Raw genomic sequence first — 21,692 nt, forward strand, 5'->3', positions numbered from 1 at the left:
GCAGATATGAAGGCCTGCGCCCAACGGAGGGCTTTATTTCTGAGAGAATTGATAATAAGGGTGATTTTGCTGTGGTCGGTCTGGTAATACCTGGGGGCTTGCTGGAAAATCAGCTGGTTTTGTAATAAAAATCCACCGCAGGCTTTGACGTCACCATGAAATGGTTCCGGTTGAAGGCGGAAATTTTCCGGTAGTTCGGCTGAACCGGAAGCGGAAGTGGGACTGTTGCCGGAACATGAGGAAGGAACGGGAACTGTGGAATGACCAGAGAGGTTGGATATATTATGTAGTGTTCGTGAAATAACCTGGATCCGCGAAAGTAGATCTTCCTGAAGGGCAGTAATTCTTGTAATTCTTGAGATGGCGTTGGAGTGGAGTTCCAAAAAGGCTCCTTGTTGAGAGAGGGCGAGGCGAAATCCTTCCGAGTCAGCTGTGTCAGGAGTATGGCCAGTCCGTTCTGTCATGACGAGCGTAACGGATAGACCCAGACGCTGGAACCCGGAAGAAACACAGGTGAGTACGTGGTGGAATGAAAAAAGGTTTTAATATTGATTCTTGGTTTGTGGATTGTTCTTGGCGGAGTTGACGTCCTCGTGACGACCACTCGTGTTTATGGATTCCTGGGAACAAGGTAGAGAGAGAGACTTAGACCAAGGCTTAATAACGAGAGCTATGAACATGACAACCATACAATGCACCATCAGGGGCAACGGACTGGCGATGAATACTGGTCCAGGGGCTCCTTAAGAAGACAGGCAGGTGATGAGGTAAGTGGTCGCAGCTGAGTCGCATCAGGAACCAAGCAGAGAGGGGAGGAGTCTGACAGAGGCACCATGACAGATTCATCGCTTTCTCCAAAAGCGATGAAGTGACCTGATTCTCAGCAAAGCTCTGACATGCAGACAACTTGACCTAATCGCTGATATCAGCTAAAGAAGGTAATGGACCTTAATCTAATGTCTGCAGACATGACTTCGAAGAGAACTATAAACTCTGTTTAAACCCAGAAGAAAGGCTGTTAATCAGCAGAAGAAGAAATACCAACCTTGGTCTTTCGACAGATTATGGACCCTTTTTATTTTCCCTTACAGCATTAATTTACTATAAAAAATAAATAAAATAACAAAACAAATGATTAATCAATTATTGAAAATGGTTAAATTGATTGACTTTTAATGATATTACCTCACTTGCTCCAAAAAAATTTGATAAGTTGATTTATGATTTTTCCTAATGTAACATAATTTTGCACATATTTTTAACTTTTTATACTTGATCAAATTTTTCTATGAAAATTTCTGAAACAGTGTTATGTCTATTTTACTGATAAAGTATAATTTGTTAATCATAACAATGACTTTTATATGTAACATAATCTGCATATATTTTGGATACTTCATTGCCATGTTGATTTCTAAAAGTTATTTTTTACAAAATAATTTAAGTAATTTTCTTTGTCATGTGCTTTATTGATACTTAATGATTCTTAATCCTGTCTGATAAAAGCTAGGAACCGGATAATGATAAATCATGTAATAAAATGTTTACGGTAGAACAGGGGTGGGATTACATAAGTTCGCTTCCTTCCACTTCCTTTTCAAGCAATATTTATTAATATGTCTAAATATCCTAAATTCGATTAGTTATTGTATGAATGTATAGCTGATGATTGTATTGTTTTTTGTGTATTATTTCTATTTGATTGCTTGAAATAAACCATTTCAAATAAAATAAAATAAAATAAAAAAAATAATAATTTTGGGCTTCACTGTGGTGATTCCAAAGATTGTTGGTGCAGGGAACATGTCTACGGATGCCCTACTTGCTGTCTTTGGTAAAGCTATTCTGAGGAGAGGATCCTCTCAGATTTTATCACTTGTTGAACTGTTCCATTAATGGCACTCACAAATTTATTTGGTATTCTAAGAGTCCTTTGAGCTGCCAAAGCACCATTTCCAAGAACAATCTTATTACCTCACTAGTAATTTTAAAGCAAAAGTTTGGTTATAATTACCCACTAGTGCAGCAGACCACTGTGCAAGCATTACATGCCAAGCTTCAGGTCAAATTCTGCCGGTTGGGTAGTATTACAATAACAACAGTGTATTTTCAAGGCATAGAAGAAAATAGTCTTTTCCAGTTATCAATAATTTCTCAGGTAGCTGTGCTCTGCTTCACAGCAACAAGGACAAGGAAGCTGGTATACTCCGACTCCCTTGACAATAGCTCTCTTCATCTCAGTCTCTTTTTGTTTCTCCACATTTTGTCCTCCCTCCCATTCACTTCCTTATCACACTATTAGGTTGAAAATATTGACCAGCAATACTTTGCTTTACATCTGTCCTGTCTTGGTTAGAGTGGCCAACGAATTATTTTCTGTGGTCTCTGAACTTGTGACGAAGCTGTACCCAACTGTTTTTTTTTCCTTTTTCCTGTAGCTTCCCTCAAGAAAATCAAGAAATGAACTTTTCAAGGATAATTAAAGCAGGATGCTGTCATTTGAAGTTACTGTTTCATGTAAAACAGTCAAAGGAGGGCAGAGAGGCTAGAATTGCACTGAAGCACACAGGTTGTATGCAAAAAGTGTCTTGCTTCTAATTAACAAACCAACATCCCGTAGCACTGCTTAAGCCATTTCACATAATTTTCCCTGGATTTGCATCTTGCATCTTTCTTCAGGTCGCAAGTCCCAGTGAGAGAAGTGCTTGCTCTGACTTTACTCACATTTTTAAAGATTAATAACAACCTGGCAAGCAGCAAACACTGTATCAGTTTAAAAGGGTATTGTTATAAGAAAAATAAGAATAACGTAAAATAAAAAAATAATATTTATCTTACAGTAGGGGAGTTCCCTCATTAAAACAACCACAAGAAATGAACGGTAAAGTAAGGGATGTGAAAGAATATACATACCTATGTGAAATAAACTAAAAAATATAGATGAGTACAATTAAACAGATTAGGGAAAGACTTACTAGGATCACAGATGTTTACTGTAGAGCCAGATAAAGCAGGAAGGAAAGACATGTAAGGGTGGATCAGTCGTTTACTGAAGCAGCTCTCCAGGGGTCAATCAGGGTGTCCTGTAGTGGGTGGGACTTAGAGTCCAGCATGGATGTTAGTTCTGTCTCCCACCTTCATGACTGATTCCTACCCACTACAGAGCTGAACTTCATGATGACTTTATCCAGCTTCTTCCTTTTCCTCACTGTAATGCTACTGCTGCTGGGAGCACTTTAGCAGGTAGCTGATACCACAGCAGAGTTGTAGAGGCTCCTCAGGAGTGATCTTTTAACTCCAAAGGACCACAGTCTCCTCAGTAGGTACAGTCTGCTTTGGGCCTTCCTGTACAGCACCTCGGTGTTGATGGTTCAGTCCAGTTTATTGCTGAAGCTCACTCTCTCAATGTCCCTAGATATTGGCCAATGAGGTAGAGGGATATCTGTGGAATTTTGCCTTAGTTTTCCTGACGCTGATGATGAGGCACTTCCACACACATCAGTCCACAAAGTCTTGTGTCAGACCTCTGCCTTGAGCATCAATATAGTCAGTGATGAGGATGACAATTGTTGTGTTATCAGGAAACCTCTGTAGTGAGCAGCCCTCTGTTTGGTACCTAAAGTGGGCAGTATCAAGGGGTTAGGAGCAAAGGGGACCACGATACTCCCCTGTGAAGTCCCCACACTGCAGGTTAAGGTGCTGAACAGACAGCCTCTAGCTCTGTCGAATATGGACTTGTTTGTGAGGTAGTCCAAGTTCCAGGTGAGAGTCTAAACCCGCCCAGTGCCGTTTTTCTCCAAGAAGCACCAGCGTTGGGTGTTAAAAGTGCTGGAGAAATAAAAAAACAGAATTCTCACAGGGCTGCCGGCTTCTTCAGGTGAGCTAGAGAACAGTGGAGGAGATTATGCAGGGATCTCCTGTCCTCTGTTGCCTCACTGGCCTTACTTTTCAAATATGACAGTATGAAAACGGAAATTGTTATGCAGTCACTCCTCTGTTGCTGCCTCAGCTCATAATATCTTTCTTTTTCTTCCTTCTTTTGATCTTTATTACACCAGAGGTTATATTTATGTGCTTTCCGACAGGTATAAAAACCTTATTTATGTCACTTTGACTGTGCAATGAATCCCCACTTTATGTTGCCTCCCCTGAGTTGTGTCATAGCATTTACCAGGAGGTGAATTTCCTGCTGTATGTATATATAAGTAAACTACTTTCAAGTATAGTAAACACTGAGTGAACTAGAAGACATCTACTTATGACGACTGGGTAAAGAGAATTTTAATTAGGTTCTCCCTGCATTTTATGAATATTTCCTTTTGATCTTCTTAAAGGAGGAAGTGTTGATGTTTGACAGGTATCTAATCAAATTGTAGCTTATAAAAAAATCTTTGACATGTCCGTGTCATATTTAGATTTTTCTTTTGAGGGATGAAAAAAATCCATCAATATCTTTTATTTTGTCTTTTAATGGTAACCTAAAACATTTTCCAAATGGATCTTTATTGACTCATGTAATGGATTTAAAAGTGGGGCAACTCTTTTCTAGTTCCTCTTTATTGGAAAATTGTGATGATGTCTTTTATTTATTACTGTCTTCAATAATTTGCAGAATTTATTTCTAGATAACTGAATTAACATTCCAACTTTAGAGCTTTTTTGATCAACTTCATATTCTACACAGTCAAGGCGATTGTTCTGGACGTTTTTCAAATATTGATCATTAAAAATAAACCAATGTCGAAAATGAATTGTTTTGTCAATAACTACCGTAATTATGATATAAATTAAAAAATGAATTGTTACACCCCTAAATAAATTTTATTAATACATGCTCTACACTTTTCACACATCTGAAAATGATGTGCAGGAAACAATCAAACTTTAAAACTGGTCCAATTTACGCTCAACTTAATTTCATTCTCTCTATGAAACTTTTAGGACAAAATAAGATTTTTTTGGTTAAGGTGCTTTAGGATTTATTTGGCTGTCAAACTTTGTGCCGGCTACAAAGTTATTCAAATCCTAAGATTTTTTGTTTTTGCTATTTCAATTGCACTCCAATTCACAGTATTGCACCACACAACATAAAAACAGAAGACTACTGTAAGATTTTCTCCCAGTTTACATTGTGGTTTACAGTTTAATGCTTTACAAAAAGCAAAACAGTAGAATATTGTTAAGGGTTTACAGTGTGTAAACTGGGCAGTATTTTACTGTGATGTCTGAAAGCAGCAATGAATTTGAGAATGCACACGTTCACTACTGTAATCTTCAATGTAATCTGTACAGCTAAATATAAATGGACACAAAAGGGGACTTTGTGGTGTGCTTTGCCAAAATGGATTTAGCTTTTCATGAGTGGGAAAGTGGGAAATATAATAAGGTTCCTGCTTTGGAATAGACAGCCTAGCATTATGCTTTTATGTTTTGAGTTAAAACAATATCCTGTTGGTGCTTTGAAGAGGAGACCAGTCCTGCATTATACACAGTGAAGGCCTGCTGCTCTTTTTTAACCTTTTTTTAACCATTTTTTAATCTGAAGAGACGACAGGATCTTGCATGAGGAGATTTTCTATGTGAAATTTGTAACAAATACTCCTTATGCACAGTTACAACATGTAAATTGATATGCTAAATGTGCAAATGTGTTTCTTCTTTGAAACTAACTTACCTGGAACTAAACTTTCTCTGGTGCAGTTTCCTTTTTAAACAAGTTAACAGTGGTTACAAGCATGCTACTTGTCCCGACTGACAGCTGAGCAAACTTATAGGAGCTGAATACCTCTTGTGTTAAACATATTTTATTGTTAGAACAGGGGTTATGAATCTTCTAAAAATAAAAAGGCACTTAGTTCAACATCTAATTTGCTAATTCTTGGAAAAAGATCATTCAATTTGAACCTATATGCAGAGATAGCATGGTGGTGCAGGGGTTAGCATTGAGGCTTCATAATAAGATCACCAATTCAATTCCTTATAGAGCTTTGTGTTTTCTTACTCAGCCTAAAAACATACTCCACAAGTTTTTATTTTTGACAAACATTGAATGATTGTAATAAACGAAACAATGAACTTGAATATAAATAGAAATGCAGTTAATGCAAAACAAGCATGACTAATGCTGACTTGTGTGCTTGAAAAAAGAAACGGCTGGTTGAACGTATCAATACATTGAACAATTATTGTAAAGCTTTTAGTTTTAGGAATTAGGCTAGTTTAAAACAAAGCTTAACACTAGCTGTGAAAAATTGACTGTTTTCAAAGCTAAATCCTTCAAAATTAAATGTTCCCACCAATAAAATAGTGGGTACATTGAAATTATGTTGACGTGGTGGTGCAGTGGTTAGCACTATCCCCTCACAGCAAGAGGACCTCAGTTTTTGTGTTTCATCCTTTCAGATTTTGTAGGCATTATCTTGCTCTTCTGCTAGTTGTGGGATTGACAGATCGTTGAGGTTCATGTCAAAGTTTCTTTAAGCTTCAGTGGGACGGAACACAGTTATCATGGGAAATATGTTTTTTGTTGAAACTTCCTAATTATGCAGAGGTGAATAAGTCATGGAATAACACATCAAAGCAAATAATGGGTTGTGGCTATCTAGTCTCTTTGTCCTTTCTAAAAGAGGAGCATAAAAATTAGCTGCTGTTCTTACATCTGATTAATCTTTTAGCAAAAGAAGTTCGCTTCGTCTCCTCCCATCAGCTCACAGGCCACTGTTTTTCTCGCCCAGCCTCACACAGACACAATGAGGCAAACAAGCTGAATTAAAGGGCTGCAGTTGACAGGTAACCTTTTGCTGCTGCCCCGAGCTCCGGAGCTACAGTCAGAGCAAACAGGAGAGGTTGGTTGAAGGGAAGGGGGACAGTCAATGAATTTAAATTTGTAATCTAATGACGCCTTTAGAGCTTTAGACTTAGACTAGCATTGTCAAAGTGAAACTGTTGATTTTTAGTAAAATTTGGTGGAAAACGTTTCTATTAAGAATGTTTTCAGTAAGATTTTTGCCAATTGTCTGAAGTTTTTTGTATGTTTGAACGTGTTAATTACAGGTCAATTGATACAATCTGCTTTAAAACGTATACTAAATCCATAGAGAAAAGATACAGCACAGGATAAGAAAAAATCATCATCCACACTTAGAAAAATTAAAAAACAGTGACAAACAGGATCAAAAACAAAACAGCACAGGTTCATTGCAGACCGTCTTGGATGTTGCACTGGTTTGACAGTCATGTCTCTCTTTCTGAAGGCTAAGACTTTCTCTGATACGACCATCCTCTGGAATCGTTTTTTCTTGCTGTGATTCGTCTTGCTTTTCGTACTGTGACATTGATTTTCAGTGATAATACTTATAGCTCAAATGCAATTGTCCTTTTCACAAAAAACGTCATGACTGTGTCATGAGTGCCAGTACTTTCTTTTCTTATTTCAAAAACAATAAACCATAAAGTTACTTGGGTGGCGAAATGATTTGATTCGCAAATCAAGATCAACAATTCCCAGATTGAGCCACAATTTTTGCTATTTAATTTATTACGTCTGAATGGCTGCTATAAACATGTATTTGTACTGGATGAATGAAAGCTAAAATTATTTGCATTATTCATCGTCATTTAAACCTTTTATTTTGAACAGAAGACTAGAATCAACAAAATATTACAGATAAAAATAATAATTTTGAAAGACATGATGATTTTTGTCACTTTAAACTATTTCACATTCAAAGGTTTTTCTGTGAACTTCCTGGTTAACTTCAGCAGGAAACAAAACTTAAATGTTACTGTTGGTTTTGATCATTTAACAACAAATCCTGAAAATCCTATGAAAATCCGATTTTCAATCCTCAGAGTTGTGCTGACTGCAGTTACAGTAGATAGAGGACAAAAAGATATTTCATGAAGACAAAAACCTTATATAAGGGGATTCTGGAAAGACTAGAAAACACGCAGTCCTTTAAAATAGACCGACATTGTTTCCAACAGACGTGTTTTACACTTTTTTCATCTTTAGAGGAAATGTATCAAGTTTTCAAAAATGTCTTAAATTCTTACATATTTTGTTGTTATATATATTTTTTATTCTAATCTTATTATTTTCATTTAATATATTCAAAATAAATGTGCTTCATTTCATAACTTATCTCGGTAAACTTAACTTTAGTCTCTTTTTTTTTTTGCAAAAAACTCTAAATAGCTTTACTTTGAACATGAGAAGCTTCAACGACATTTAACTTTGTAGATTTATTTACTTCCAGTGACAGTAATGCATTCGGTTTGTTTAGTTAAAACCCAACATTATTCTTTAATTTTAGATTAAATTATGTCTAAAATGTATTTTTTTCTTCACTCAGCTATACTTAGAAAAATTGAAAGTCAGCAATCTCGGGCGTCACTAATATTCGTACTTGAAATCTTCAGGAACAAATTGGGAATATCTGTGTATTTGGACACTCGGTCCAGCCCTACAAAACAGACTCTACCCTCTACCAAAACTAAAAAGATGGGATATGTATGCCTTGAAGGATTCATACTATTAGCTGCCAATTTTCTATAAATACATTTGCAGTTCACATCTTTTTTGTTTAATTTTGATACAAACTTGTAAAACTTGACAACATTTATGTGAGTTTATGGTGCTACATTGGACAAAAAAATCTTGTAAAGCTTTTAAATTCCTAAATTTACCAACTCTCAGTTTTTAGTGAAAACGCTCTTTTATTATTTGGGGAACATTCATTCCATAGTGTAACAGAAAGAGACGCTCAAAGGTACAGGCAAGTGCTGAGTCACTGACCGCCCCCCTCCAGTTGTAGCAATCACATCAACACTGTGTCTGAGGGATTCATCCGTCGCTCAACGTGCAGACAAGAAAAGACGTTCAAATCCCCCTAAACAAGCTTGATAGGGATTTCCTGCACTGCATGATGGAGTTGACACTTTGCTACCCCCATTACTATTTTTTGTGGGGGCACTTTACTCCACACGTCAGTCTATATCAGCACATCCCACTTTAACCCCAAAGGCCTCACCTTAATCTACCCAACGTGTCTGATAGCATTTTTTAGGTAATTGAAAAAGATGTGGTAGATGTGGGCAAATAAAAAAAGAGAAAAGCACACCGACTAAATCTGCATGAAAGACTGAACAAGCTACACATGACAGATAGCTAAAGCTTCTTTTGAAAGCAGAGGTGAATTGGAGACGTGTTTTTTTCATTAAATCAAAATGCTGTTGTTGATATTCACACATTTTTTTTCTGAAACTATGAGATTTCCAAAAATGAGGGTCATGTCTGTCACTCAGCACACAGCTGTTCTACATGAAAAAAAGCAGCCAAGGCTCATGGTTGCACCTCAATCCTGATCTGGGTGGACTTTTCTGCTGCCTCATAGTGATCTAAACCAACACTGTTGTCTGCTCTGTTAGACTTGACTATCTCTTTACATCTCCTTGACATTTCTTTGATCTCATTCCTTGCACATAAGGGTTTGGTTTTGGGCCCTTTTCTGTTTCATATCAGCAACCAATGCAAGAGTTATATTCTTAAAATTGTAGAAGAGATTTTTTTGTGAAGAAATTGCTATAAATCCAATATCTTAAAATGTTTTTACTTTATAAAAGTGTGCAGAACATGATTTAATGCAGTTTTCTCACGTCAGCTGGTCATATGTGCATTGTTTTTGGGTCCCACACTCTATACTACTTTATTTACCAACAGAAAGTCCATAAACATGCACACTTTCACACGCAACCAATCAGAAACCTAGTAGTGAAGAGGACAGAAAAGGAAAGCCAGGATTTTTAAACGACAACATGATTTGATTTATTTTGTTCAGAACCTCACAAGCATTGTGGTGATTGAGGGAGAAGATGCTGACTGTGCATGTGCACAAACCGGCCCATCCTCAGCTGAGGGGGGGGTGGGGGGTGGGACGTCAAGCGAACAGTGCGTCAGCAGAGCTGCGAACTCTGTTAAGTCACAGCTTGCTCTTTCCTGCACGTCCTCTTTTGTCACTCAATCAGATTTATAGCTCTCCAGCCACTTAGGTCAATTGAGTCTAACATAATAAAATGGATTATAGTCTGTCTACTGATTGTCAATCCAATTCTATCACATCAGTTAATGGCTTCATTAGTGGTGACAAAAATAAACAGATAATATCTGTCTAAGCAATGTCTTGTGAAGTTATGTAGTTTTAATATGTTTGCCATCAAATGTCTCTGTGGAAAACAATTTCAAGTTGCTGACATTTTCTTTAGAAACACAGATATTAGCGAGGTTTGCTTTCGTAGATCTTCTACCTGGTTTCCGTAACTGTTTTGAGCCATGAGGCTTTAATAAATGGGGTCACATGTAAGATCTTCTGCTTGGATGAGGTTATTGTGTAAGCGTTGCACAAAGCGATGGCTCCATTTGTGACTCCAGCAGCATCCGACAATCCTGGCAAGAACACAAGCCAGCCCATCTGATGTGTCTGCATGGATGAAGACACATCATCCTCTAAGGAACACGCCACTCGCTGATGGTGGAGTTCATAGCTGATGTTTTGCATTAGTCACTGAAATCCTAGCACTTCTGTGGTGAAACCTTAACCCCTTCATGCCGTACGACATCTGCTGATTTGAAGCCTAGGACTCCACTTAATTTATCTTGACCTTAAACGGAAACAAATTCGAAGAATTTTTTTTCATATAATTATAATAAAGAAGGTCAGGCATGAAGAGGTTCAAAGATGGTCCAGATCAAAGCATCACATGTGGTGTTCAGTGAACCCTGTTTTACTTCATTGATCATCAGCTCTCACCTGTTCAAATCTAACTCCAACATCTAAAGTTATACCAAAATAATATCTAGGTCGGCAACCATCTGTCTTAACTCAATTATTCAAGTGAACAAACGTTGCATTTCTCACAGCAATGTCATCCAGCCATGAAAAAGCCCACGCACAAGGCACTCAGAATATTCACACCTTGTTCCACACCGGTGGAATGATCTGTCAAATGCCATTAAGGTAGCAGAGTCCTGCTTAGTCTTAAAAAACTTCTTTAAAAAAGTGACTCTAAAACTTCTGTTACTAACCTAGTGTTTGTCTTTTTCCTCTTAGATTTCTAATTGAAGTTCTTATTTATACTGACTGTCTTAGGAATATCTTTACTTTAATCATCTTATAGAACTCAAAGCTGATTTCTACGACAGAGTTTAAGGGCCAACAAAAAATAAAAATATAGTAAAATTCCGAGATTTTAAGTCGTAAATTTATGAGAAAAAAAATTTTAATTTTACAAGATTAAAGTGGAAGTGAGCAAACATGCAGCCAGTGTACGCCGCGCAGCAGCAGAGCAATCGACTAAACTCAATGGAACAGGTGAGCTGAATGTTTATTGATAACGTTCCAAATGTTTGGAAGCTCATTTGTGTGATTTACGATTTTTTAATGTTTTATTTATTGATGGGTGGTTTGCAGGATCTCTGCAGCCTGATGAAGCCGTTGGTATCCCTGCAGCTGTCCGTTTGAATCCTTTCTTCCTCCACCAAAGACAAGATCTCTACGTTTGTGTGATGCTGATGCACTTTTTTGGCATTTTCAACGTTCTAATGCTAAAATAACAGACTATTTTCATTCCTCTGTATTTTTTTATGTTGAAACGGGACGTTTCATCTGGAGAAAGGGGCGTATGTAACACTGTTTACTTCCGCATTGGTGTTCGGATGACAGTTTCATGATATAAGGTGACAAATAAACTTCAAGGTGTGTGAATGAAAATGAAAATAAAGGCTGCACCGGTCCTCTACACCCAAACGTGTCTCTGAGCTCCTTATTTTACGTATGAAACTCCGCTTTACTGACACCGTACCCCGAAAGCCGGCTCCACTGAAAAAAATAATCTGATTTTGAGTCGTCAAAAGGTTCAGAATCTCTTTGTTTTTTAAACCTATCCGGAAATAAAGCTTCACAAAAGTCTCCACATATTTCCTCTTCAAGCTAGGCTCCGATAAACGGAAAACATTGGTGTTTTCCTCCTCGTTAATCTATAACTTTTTTCTCGTAAATGTACAAGATTTTAAGTTGTAAATTTACGAGATCTAAAATTGTAAATTTACTAGATTATAAGCCGTAAATTTACAATAAAAAACTCGTAAATTTATGAGTTTTATCTCGTAAATGTACAAGATAAATACTTATAATCTTGTAATTTAACAGTTATGACAAGTTATGACGAGTTATGACTCGTAAATTTACGAGATAAATCTCGTAATTTTAGTCTCTTCTACCCCCCTTCAAATTTTTCCCCTCTCCCTCCCCACACACACCAAATGTAACAAATAAATAAAAACTAATGAAAAACAAAAAGGGGTTGATACAAATTTACACTCTCGTTTTCCAAAGATACATAACCTCTTTTTGTAATAGCAAAACCTGACCAACACAAAAGGCCTTCAGCTCTCATCTGTTTGCTCTCTTGTTCGACAGAAAAAAGTTAGACAACTGGATCTCTGAGGCTCCGCCTTCTGCTCTTTGTGGGTGCCGCCCATTTCATGACGTCAACCTAGAGGCAGCGTGTCTGCGTTATTCCAATGAAAAAAACAACAAACTTTTCAAAGATGAAAGATGAAATCATTTTGCCGATTACCGCTAGCTCAGCGGAGAAAGTCGGTGTGTGTGTTAGTTTGGGGGTGGTGCTTTTTTAGAAGGGACTGTTCCCCCACTCTGTGATGTCACAATGTGATAACCCACTCGTTTTTGTGGATTGAGAGGGGTTGGTGCTCAGAAGGCAGGTTTTTAGAGGAATGCTCAGAAATGCTTGAACACATCAAAATACCACTTGGGATTGGTTTTTCTTGAGGAATGACCATTACACGTAAAACCTCAAAAAGTTGATTTTGCATGGTATAGGCCCTTTAAAAATATAACATTTTGTTAATCAAAATTTAACAGATTACCCTCAATTTCAAAACTTAAATATGTTGAACTTGGCTATAATGTGCAAGTTTTCCTCACCCATTTGTTTACCAAATATATGTAGCTGTTCGACAACCATTCAAGTGGCAAGACTTAAACTTAATATGCAAGTATTGAATAAAATATTGATTAATGTAGAATTGATTATACATTTATATAAATTTGGTTCTCTTTTGCTGAAAATAAATGCAACAAAATCTCAAAACTGACACACTTTCAGCTTGTTCTCACATCATTTTCCTTTTCATGGTAAAAGCACCAAAAGGACTTCACAGTAAAAGTATTATGTAACTGCTGGGAGAGAGTGAAGGTGGGGGAGATCGCATGGCTTCTCCCCCATAAAACACCTCCAGACAATCAATGCGCATCTGAAGAAATATCCAAAAAGACTTTGTTCATGGATGTATGACCCTCTAGATTTTAAGCATTGCACTTAGCCACTGAAGTGAGAGTTATTTTCTTTGTTGGCTCACGCAGAAAGTCATTTGCTTTCCCTACATTATGAGATGGCCTCTAGGGAAGCAGAGTTTCATTAGAGACAAAGCCCACATTAGTATGTTTGGAATGAGTTTCATTGATCTACTTGGCCATAGTAGATCATAGCTCGATCTTTTGCATTAGAAGATTGTACACTGGTGCACAGTATTTGCTCACCAGGTAATGATGGAAGCATTGAGGGAACTTTCTAAAAGTTTCAGAGAAACTTGTGGTTTTCATCATTTCCTCTTGCAATTTTTTGACTTTTTAGTCACAAATCTAATTTTGGGGGAGAGTGATTTAGATAGGACGTTTAATGCTTTGTGGATTTAGATGTTTTTTCTACATCCTAAACTTATAAAGGCTAAAAAAACGCGTTTGAATTCAAACAAAGTTGTATTGGGAAACAGGGAATCGTACCTCTATTTGAAGGACAAGTTAAAGCCAACAACATTTTTTTTTTTGAAAAAGACAAATCAATAAAAAGTACCACACCAACCCTTCATCCTCATTAGGTCTTACCAGGACTGAAGTCCTGGGGCCTTGGGACTTAAGCAGCCAATGAGTAAAAAGTCAGTTTTGTTCAAGCTTACGCCTACACTGTGAGAAGGACATGCAAAAATAATGACTTATCAGAGGCTCTCTTCTACTAATCTATCTATCTACTTTCATAAATTGAAATTTACAATGAAGTCCTCCAGAGAAAAGTTACTTGATAGAACATGCAGCAGGAATTTAGGCTCCTGACAGAAAAGAAAAATCGTGATCTGACAGGGAAATTTAGGAACCAGCAAAGGCAACAGGAGTTCCAGCTCTGTGCAGGTGCAGAGGAACCCCCAGCAGCGGCAGCAGGACTGAGATGCAAAAACCTCCAGGTAAGCTGTCTGAAAGCATGGCAGATTTGAGAAAAGAACATTACTGAGCTGTTCAAGTTCATAACAGAAAAGTTTTTCAACTTATCTGGAGGAGTCACTTTCCAAAATGAAGCTGTTGCGAGATATTACTCTATATATGATGAGATTCTCAGAGCTGTAGACATAAGTAAAAATTAAATATTAAGACATAAATGCAAAATCTATTAAACAACTAAAATATTTACGGTAATAAACTATTAAATGTGACTTCAGAAATCTGATTTTAGTAACACATTTAAGCTTTTTGTACACTTGAGATAACAGAATATAGAACCAATTAACAAAAAATTAATTCTGTAAACAAGTTGCCAGTGCAATAATGAAAAACAGCGATCATCTCAGGACTTTCTTGTATGAGTATAGAAGATGAGTAAGTAAGAACAGTTTGTAATAAAATATATTTAGACTGTACAGCTGCTGAAGAACTGCTGACAGAATAAAGTATTACAAAAGAACACTAAGAAATAAACAGGTCCGTTTAAACCATTGTATAAAAATTATATTTTTATTCTTTGGGACCCTCATACAGGCATAACAGTAGGGACTGCACTTGACCCAAAATGGCAAATCAATGTGCTACTTATTTTTAAGGGGCAATAAAAAATAAAAAGCATTCACAAAATTAAAAAAAAAAAAAAAAACTTGTAACTATATTCTATTTTCCCCATTTGTTTTGGGGTTTGCACAAGAACAAGACAAAGAGCATCTTGCAGTGAAAGCAAAGCGATCATGTTCCAATGTAAGTTATCCATTTAAGACAAAAATAGGGAGCAACACCCTCAGCAACACCCGTGAACCTTCTCAATAATCCCACAATGACAAGATAAAAGCTTTCCGGCGGTGCTATCCACAACCAATCAGGTTCTTTAAGGTACGAATTTATCATTCGCCATGTCAAATAGCATACTTTTGTTGAAAAATGGACACTTGCACGACAGATTTATACTGACAAGAAAAGTCTGAAGTTGCGCCTGTCTATCATGGGACAACTTGTTTACTGGGAGAACTCAGGAGAGCATAGGAAAGCTGTATAATCCCTGTCAGTGTGTGAGTGTGTGTGTTGTGTCAAGCCTGACATGACTGTTTTCAAATATTTGACAAGTCTATTATGTGTAGTGAAACAGAAGACAATGGTCCAATACCGTTCAGATTTTACCTGACATTGAAGGATGTGTGTGTTGTGCGTACCCTCTAACACACAAAACGTCTCTAAAGCACAGGGACCCCCTCCTCTTCCTCCCTCTGACTGTCCCCTGGGTCTGAGCAGATGAGCCTCAATGCTGAAAGGAAAGCACCTACGCTCCCTCTGTGCCATCTGCGACGCCTTGGTGGAGCTTTAAGTATAGATCTTTACATCCTCGACCGTTTGTTACCGGCTCTCAGAGGCAGCAGATGCGTTTCCAGGCCCCACTTAGCTAGACACTGTGAGGTGATCAATGGATGGGAGGAAAGGCACACAGGTGATTGAGATACCTGCCACAGTAGCACTACTGGCTGATCCGTTACTGACAAATACTTTCACTGGGACATGAATCTCTTACAAGTCCCTCAGACTAAGCTCGAGCGATTACAGAAAGAAACTTTGTCCTAAAAACAGTACAAAGAATTAAAAAAAAGGAGTTTGTGGTTTGGAGATATAGTTCCTTTGAAGTTGTAACCCTTGTGCTATCCTAGGCATTTCACCATTGGGAGTTGGGTCATCTAGACGTCAAAGCAAAGGTTGGGGTCATCTAAGATAGCACAAGGGTTTTAAAGAGCCACGCTGATCTTTTTTATTTTACAAGTAGATATAAAAAAAAAAAAAGATCAGATACATTTTTACAGTAACATTTGTAGCCCAAATTAAAAAACCTGTATTGTTTTTCTAGAACATAGTTTCTGCAGAGCGGCAGGAGTTCATCAGAAATTCCCCTCTGAATTGTGAGCGGGACCACTGCTGCGGAGCAAGCTCGCCCGACTTCCCCTTCCCCTTGCTAAGAGCTCTCTGTTTACACATTCCTCCGCTGGATTACAGCCCCTCACACCTCCAAGCTAACATTACTGAAAATGTGGAGCAAATCAGACCAATCCAGCCAGACAGTCTTGATCAGAGGCGAGCGTGGACGAGGAAAACGAAAAGGTTCTTGAATCTAGTCGTCTACAAATGGACGTGTCAGAATAGAGCAAAGCAGGGAGCTTGTGGCCCACCCAGCCTATTTTCCATGAGACAAATAAGCTATTTTTCAGACTACATTTTTTTCGTCTGCTCCTGATTCACAACGATTTGTAGAAAGAAAAACTCAAATGCATTTCTAAGATGAACTTTCTTTGTATATGTCCGCAATCAACAAGAAATTGCTACAAGAAAATGCCCCATGTTCATCAGAGAGGCTCTTGAAGGTTAGATTAGAATAATGTAAGTAAAAAAAATAATTTAAGATTCACTGTTTTTAACTTAGAAAAAGCTTTAGAATTAACTTGGTCCAAGATGAACTGTTCATGGTAGGTTAAGGGAATGATGTGGATCAAATTATTATGAGTGGTGTCTTCTGTCATTAATTAAAATTATTTGTTACCTTTTGAATGTAGTATGTGTAGATGCTTTACACCAATAAGGTCTCAATCAGAAAATGGTGGCAGATGGTTATATAGTTTTAGAAGTTAGAATTTGAATATGACCTTGATTGATCCAAAAGTTTAATTTCACACTATGTCACTGTTACATAAAGCTCAGCATCTGGGCATCTGATGTACAAATGCTTTCAATTGCACATTCACTTTACGAGCCTAACTAATCCTGGCACGACTAAATAAATTCCCTTTCACTGACAGTCTGGCCTCGCATCTAAAACACATTTTACTTCTTCAGCATATCTTCCTAAAATGGATTGTAAACTGAACCAGTCTGGCAGCGATGATCAAGGACTCGTGCTTCATGGATTCTCGGTCTCTATCACCCAAACAGATTCATTAAAGAGATTTCTGTCCCCAACGCCAAATGTCAAAACCTCTGAAAGATTATCCCTTGGAGGGAGGAGGTGCAAGGAAAAATCTCAATGAATGAAAGGGAAGCCTTTTTTTTCTTCTCCAGTTATTTAGGGTTTGAGGCAGCTTCAGTCTGGTGAAAATCTGTGCGCCTCTTCATCTTTTGTCAGATTTTTTTAAAACGAAAGCAATAAACTGATCAATTTTACTTTGTCCCTGCACACAATCACAAGTAATTGGTTTCTCTTTGAGTGTGAGTCGGCTCTGCTTCTGCTTGTTTTGTTGTCTTTTGATGATTTTACTTTCAGGGATGTTAAAATAACCAAACAAATTTGGTTCATAAATGTTTCAAGTATAATTTCTTTGAATGAAAAAGCGGATCATATGTGTGCTTCAGAAATCCAGAGCTTAAAGATGACACCTTTAGTTATTTTATTGCACAATCTGAAGAAGCAAATGCTCCCCACCGGGTGAAAAGAAAAGACAATACTTTTGGTAATATAGTGTATGTCTGACTTGGTTTGGTACCAAAAAAAAGGAATACTGAACAGAAAAAATTGCAGTGATTTTCAATCAGGTACTTAAGATGCTCTTATACCATGGTCTGGGTGAATACTCGATTCTGATTGGCTGTTGGGTGTGCAGGTGTACATTAAAAAGTGATATACCACAGTGATAAACGCACGTTGAAAAAAGTAGTTCCGGTCAACTAGCTTAAATGTTTTGTATCACTGCGCAGGCTCCTTCAAAATAACCTTTTGCTTCATCGTTTGGACAAAAACAAGCAGTAAGAGGAGAACTTTTTCTCTGAACTGATGCTTTATTCAACCCATCGGAAAGATCAGCATTTATAAATCGCCGAATCCTGACTGCAGAGGTGGTGCGGCACGAGGCTATTTGTTACGTCGCGCCGCACCACGTCAAAAATAGTCCGCTTTTTGTGAGAAAAGTGATCAAAAAAACAAAAATTAAGGACTAAGAACTGGTTAATATTTATTGCTTTTGTAAGTGACCACGGTAAAAGTGGGTTAATGGCCTTCGAAGTGTGCATTATTACTTTTTAACGCACTTCTCGAAAGCAACCGCGAAGTGCGTCGGACGGTTCAGGCTTCCACGGCGTGGATAAAAAATTAATTATGCACACTTCGTGGGCCATTAAGCCTTACATAACTGACGACACATCACTGCAGTGTTGTCTATAAGGTTGAGCAACACGTGTAACACTCCAAAACAAGGTCAGGACTTTAATATTGTTCGTGCCTTTCTACGTCATCACGTTTCTCTGTTAAAAATCCCATGAAACTGTCTCTTCAGGAAAATAAAGATGGTGTATGGCACTGACAGCAGCATTGGAAAAATGTTCGTCTGCTCGGTTCTTTGAGAGCAAAAAGTAAGTTAGAGGCAATTTTAAGGGGAGATGACAGCACGGGTGTTTTAAGATGCATGACTGATGCGTTGGATAGAGCTGTGGGGGGTGACAGGCGAGCTATGGGTTCAAGCTTTGAGTGCAATGTGACTCGGGGCAGAGAAAGACAGAGCTGAACCCCTCCTGAGATGGATGTAATGAAATGCATGTTTGGCTCCCTTCCTCTCATCAGGTTTCCATGAGGTCACGGCTCCTCAGATTTCAAACCTGTGAGTTTTTTCCATCAACTTTTGTATTTTTTTTCCTTTAAATTTCCTTGCTCTCTTAGGTTTTTTTCCAGCTCTTTATACTTCTTGTTACATATCTGATTTTTTAACTAGTTGATTGAGTAGGTCCAGACGCACAACTCCACCTTCTGTGACAATTGCTGCTGTCTCTCAGCTTTGTGCTGGGGTCACAGAAGGTGAGCATCTTCATCAGTGCTTCTACATTTTATTTGCCTGATGTCTGTTGTTGCTTTTGATTTTTTAGCAAATATGTTTAGATTGTCTCTTTTCTTGTTTTTTATTTAGAATAAAATTGGCAACATAAATCAAGTAGTCTCTTGAGTTCACAGGTTGTGATAATACATCATGAAAGATATCAACTAAAATGAATTATTTTGAAATAAAAGTTTTGATGGATTTGTACATGTGAGAATTCATTCTAAAAATACACAGATTTTAAAATACACATATTTAGTTAAATCAAAGACGTCAACCAAAGGAAAATAGAGTATTTCTATTATACATTTGTTAAACATATCCTAGTCACATTATTAAAACAGAGCTTTTTTACCTAAATCAACCTCATAGATAGCTGTCTGTGGCATCTTCCTCTTAAGTCCATTACCAAGAATAGCTGCAAGATGGTGCTAACCCAATCACCATTCATATGCTTTTATAGAGTGAGCCGTTTCTTATCTCGCTGCGTGGAAAGCCCTTTGGGAGGTGTCCGAAACTTAGCTTCAGGCTATTTGGTCCAAAAGTATAACGCTCAGTTCTGCAGAGGAAGGCATGGAACAGAGAGGAGGCATTGCCAGCCGTTAGTCCGACTCATTTCCATGATTTCCAGGAATGCTTTCATGCTCTGAGCTGATAAGGAACAGCCAGGGACAATAGGGTTTCTGTATTATTATGTACAGGATTATGACTTTACATTTTGCAGATGATGTGGTTGAAAACGGTGTCAGCATGTGGTCTCAAGGTTTGAGGCCAGAAAAAAGTTGGAAGTGAGAGGCAGCTTGAAATTTCAAATTGAGGTACTGCAAAATGCAATTTTATTCTAAAATGAGCAAGAAACCAAAGAAGCCAGTCTAGTAGTTCACTAAAGTTCATTTGATTAGTTTTGATTAACACAAGCAAAAGTCAGAGTTAGCTGATAAGAGAAGCGGAAAATTCCTCAGACAAAGTTAAAATGTGAAAAGATCAATTATCCGAGGATGGTTTAGATTTCCAGTCATGGATGCCTTCCAGACACTTTTTGCTAGAGGCACCTCCTTCAACTGAGTTGTTGAAGGAGGTGATTAGCAACAGAGTCAGAACACACAGGATACATTCTTTATCAGCAAGAAAACACACATTAACATAGAGCAATGTGTCAACCCGAGCCCTTAACTCTCCTGAATTTTAGAGGAATAGCTCAGTTTTGTCCAAAAACGTTCAAATGTGAGTTATTTAAATAGAAACTAGAATTTAAGATTCATTTTTACATTTCTAATTAACATAATTAGGAATAGGAACTTATTATCAAACCTAAGGAAGTGTTTTGGAAATATATTTATTTTCCTTCAGTTTAGTATCTTTTATGATGTTATAAACCCCACATCACTGACACTAATCTTAAAAAAATCTTTTCAAAAGAAATATAAATGTTTTGCTAAGTTTTGCTGCTGCATTATGTCACCTCCTGGAGATTTTTTGTTTTAATGAGCTATGTTCACATCAAATGCAATTTGAGCATCAGGAGGATCTACATGATGTGGCGAGAGGTCCTGCGGTGCAACATGACTTGTGCGGCAAACATTTTGATGTGAAGCAAGTTTTCTAGACTTTAATTTTCTGAATATTAACCAACTTTGTGTTGAGTCAACCAATCAGGAAAACGGCTTTGGTGGTGACGTGTCAATGATGTGATCAACAGGTGGAGTCCAAAACCAACATGGTGGAAAAGCGGATCCTTACCGTTTATGTTCTTCCCCAACTTTATGATATTTCTCTTGTTTGAATGAAGACGAGAGTAAAAAAGTTCCCTACTTTTACTTCTTTAGTCATTTCATTTGCAGGACACCAAATCATCAAACTTGGCTCCAGAGAGACAAAAGTATCGCTAAGAACATTATTTTTGCCATTGCCTGCAACACCTCTAGTGTCAAAGAGTTAAAATCCTTGAGTCAAATTTGGATATTTAAAGAATTAAGTTGGTATTTTGGCTGATTTGTGGAAAAAGGACATTTTTTTGGTCAAAATAATCTTCCTCAGAGTAGCCATTTTTTGACTGTGGCCTCATAATTCATGAAAAGTGTGTTTACTTTTGAAATTGAGTGGTGCCTATGTGTGGGCGTGGTCTTTCATTCAACGGTTGTTAATCAATAAAGCGATTAGACTGCAAATAAAGAGACAACACATCACCAGTGTTTATTATTTTATAGAAAAAGACTTGCTCAGATGTTTGGGGAATGAGTGTTTTTAAAAAAGTTGTCAAGGTTTTGTCCTAGATCGATGAGAGATCCAAAATTGTGGGTAACTGAATGTGACCTTCTCAATAAAACACAAATGACAGCATTCAATAGCATTTTTCTTGAAGAGACGGGTGTCAAAAAGCTCCCAGGGGATTCAATTCTGGTCATGTTCCTGTGTGTCCCCACACCCACCACTACCCCTCAAAGCACCTTCTCACTACACACAAGTTGAGCCCTTTTGCCTGCAGCATTGTGGATGTTTGAAAGTGTTGCCGGAGGTAAAGAAG

Source organism: Oryzias latipes, chromosome 15, assembly GCF_002234675.1.
Source record: "Oryzias latipes chromosome 15, ASM223467v1".
Classification (NCBI taxonomy): Eukaryota; Metazoa; Chordata; class Actinopteri; order Beloniformes; family Adrianichthyidae; genus Oryzias; species Oryzias latipes.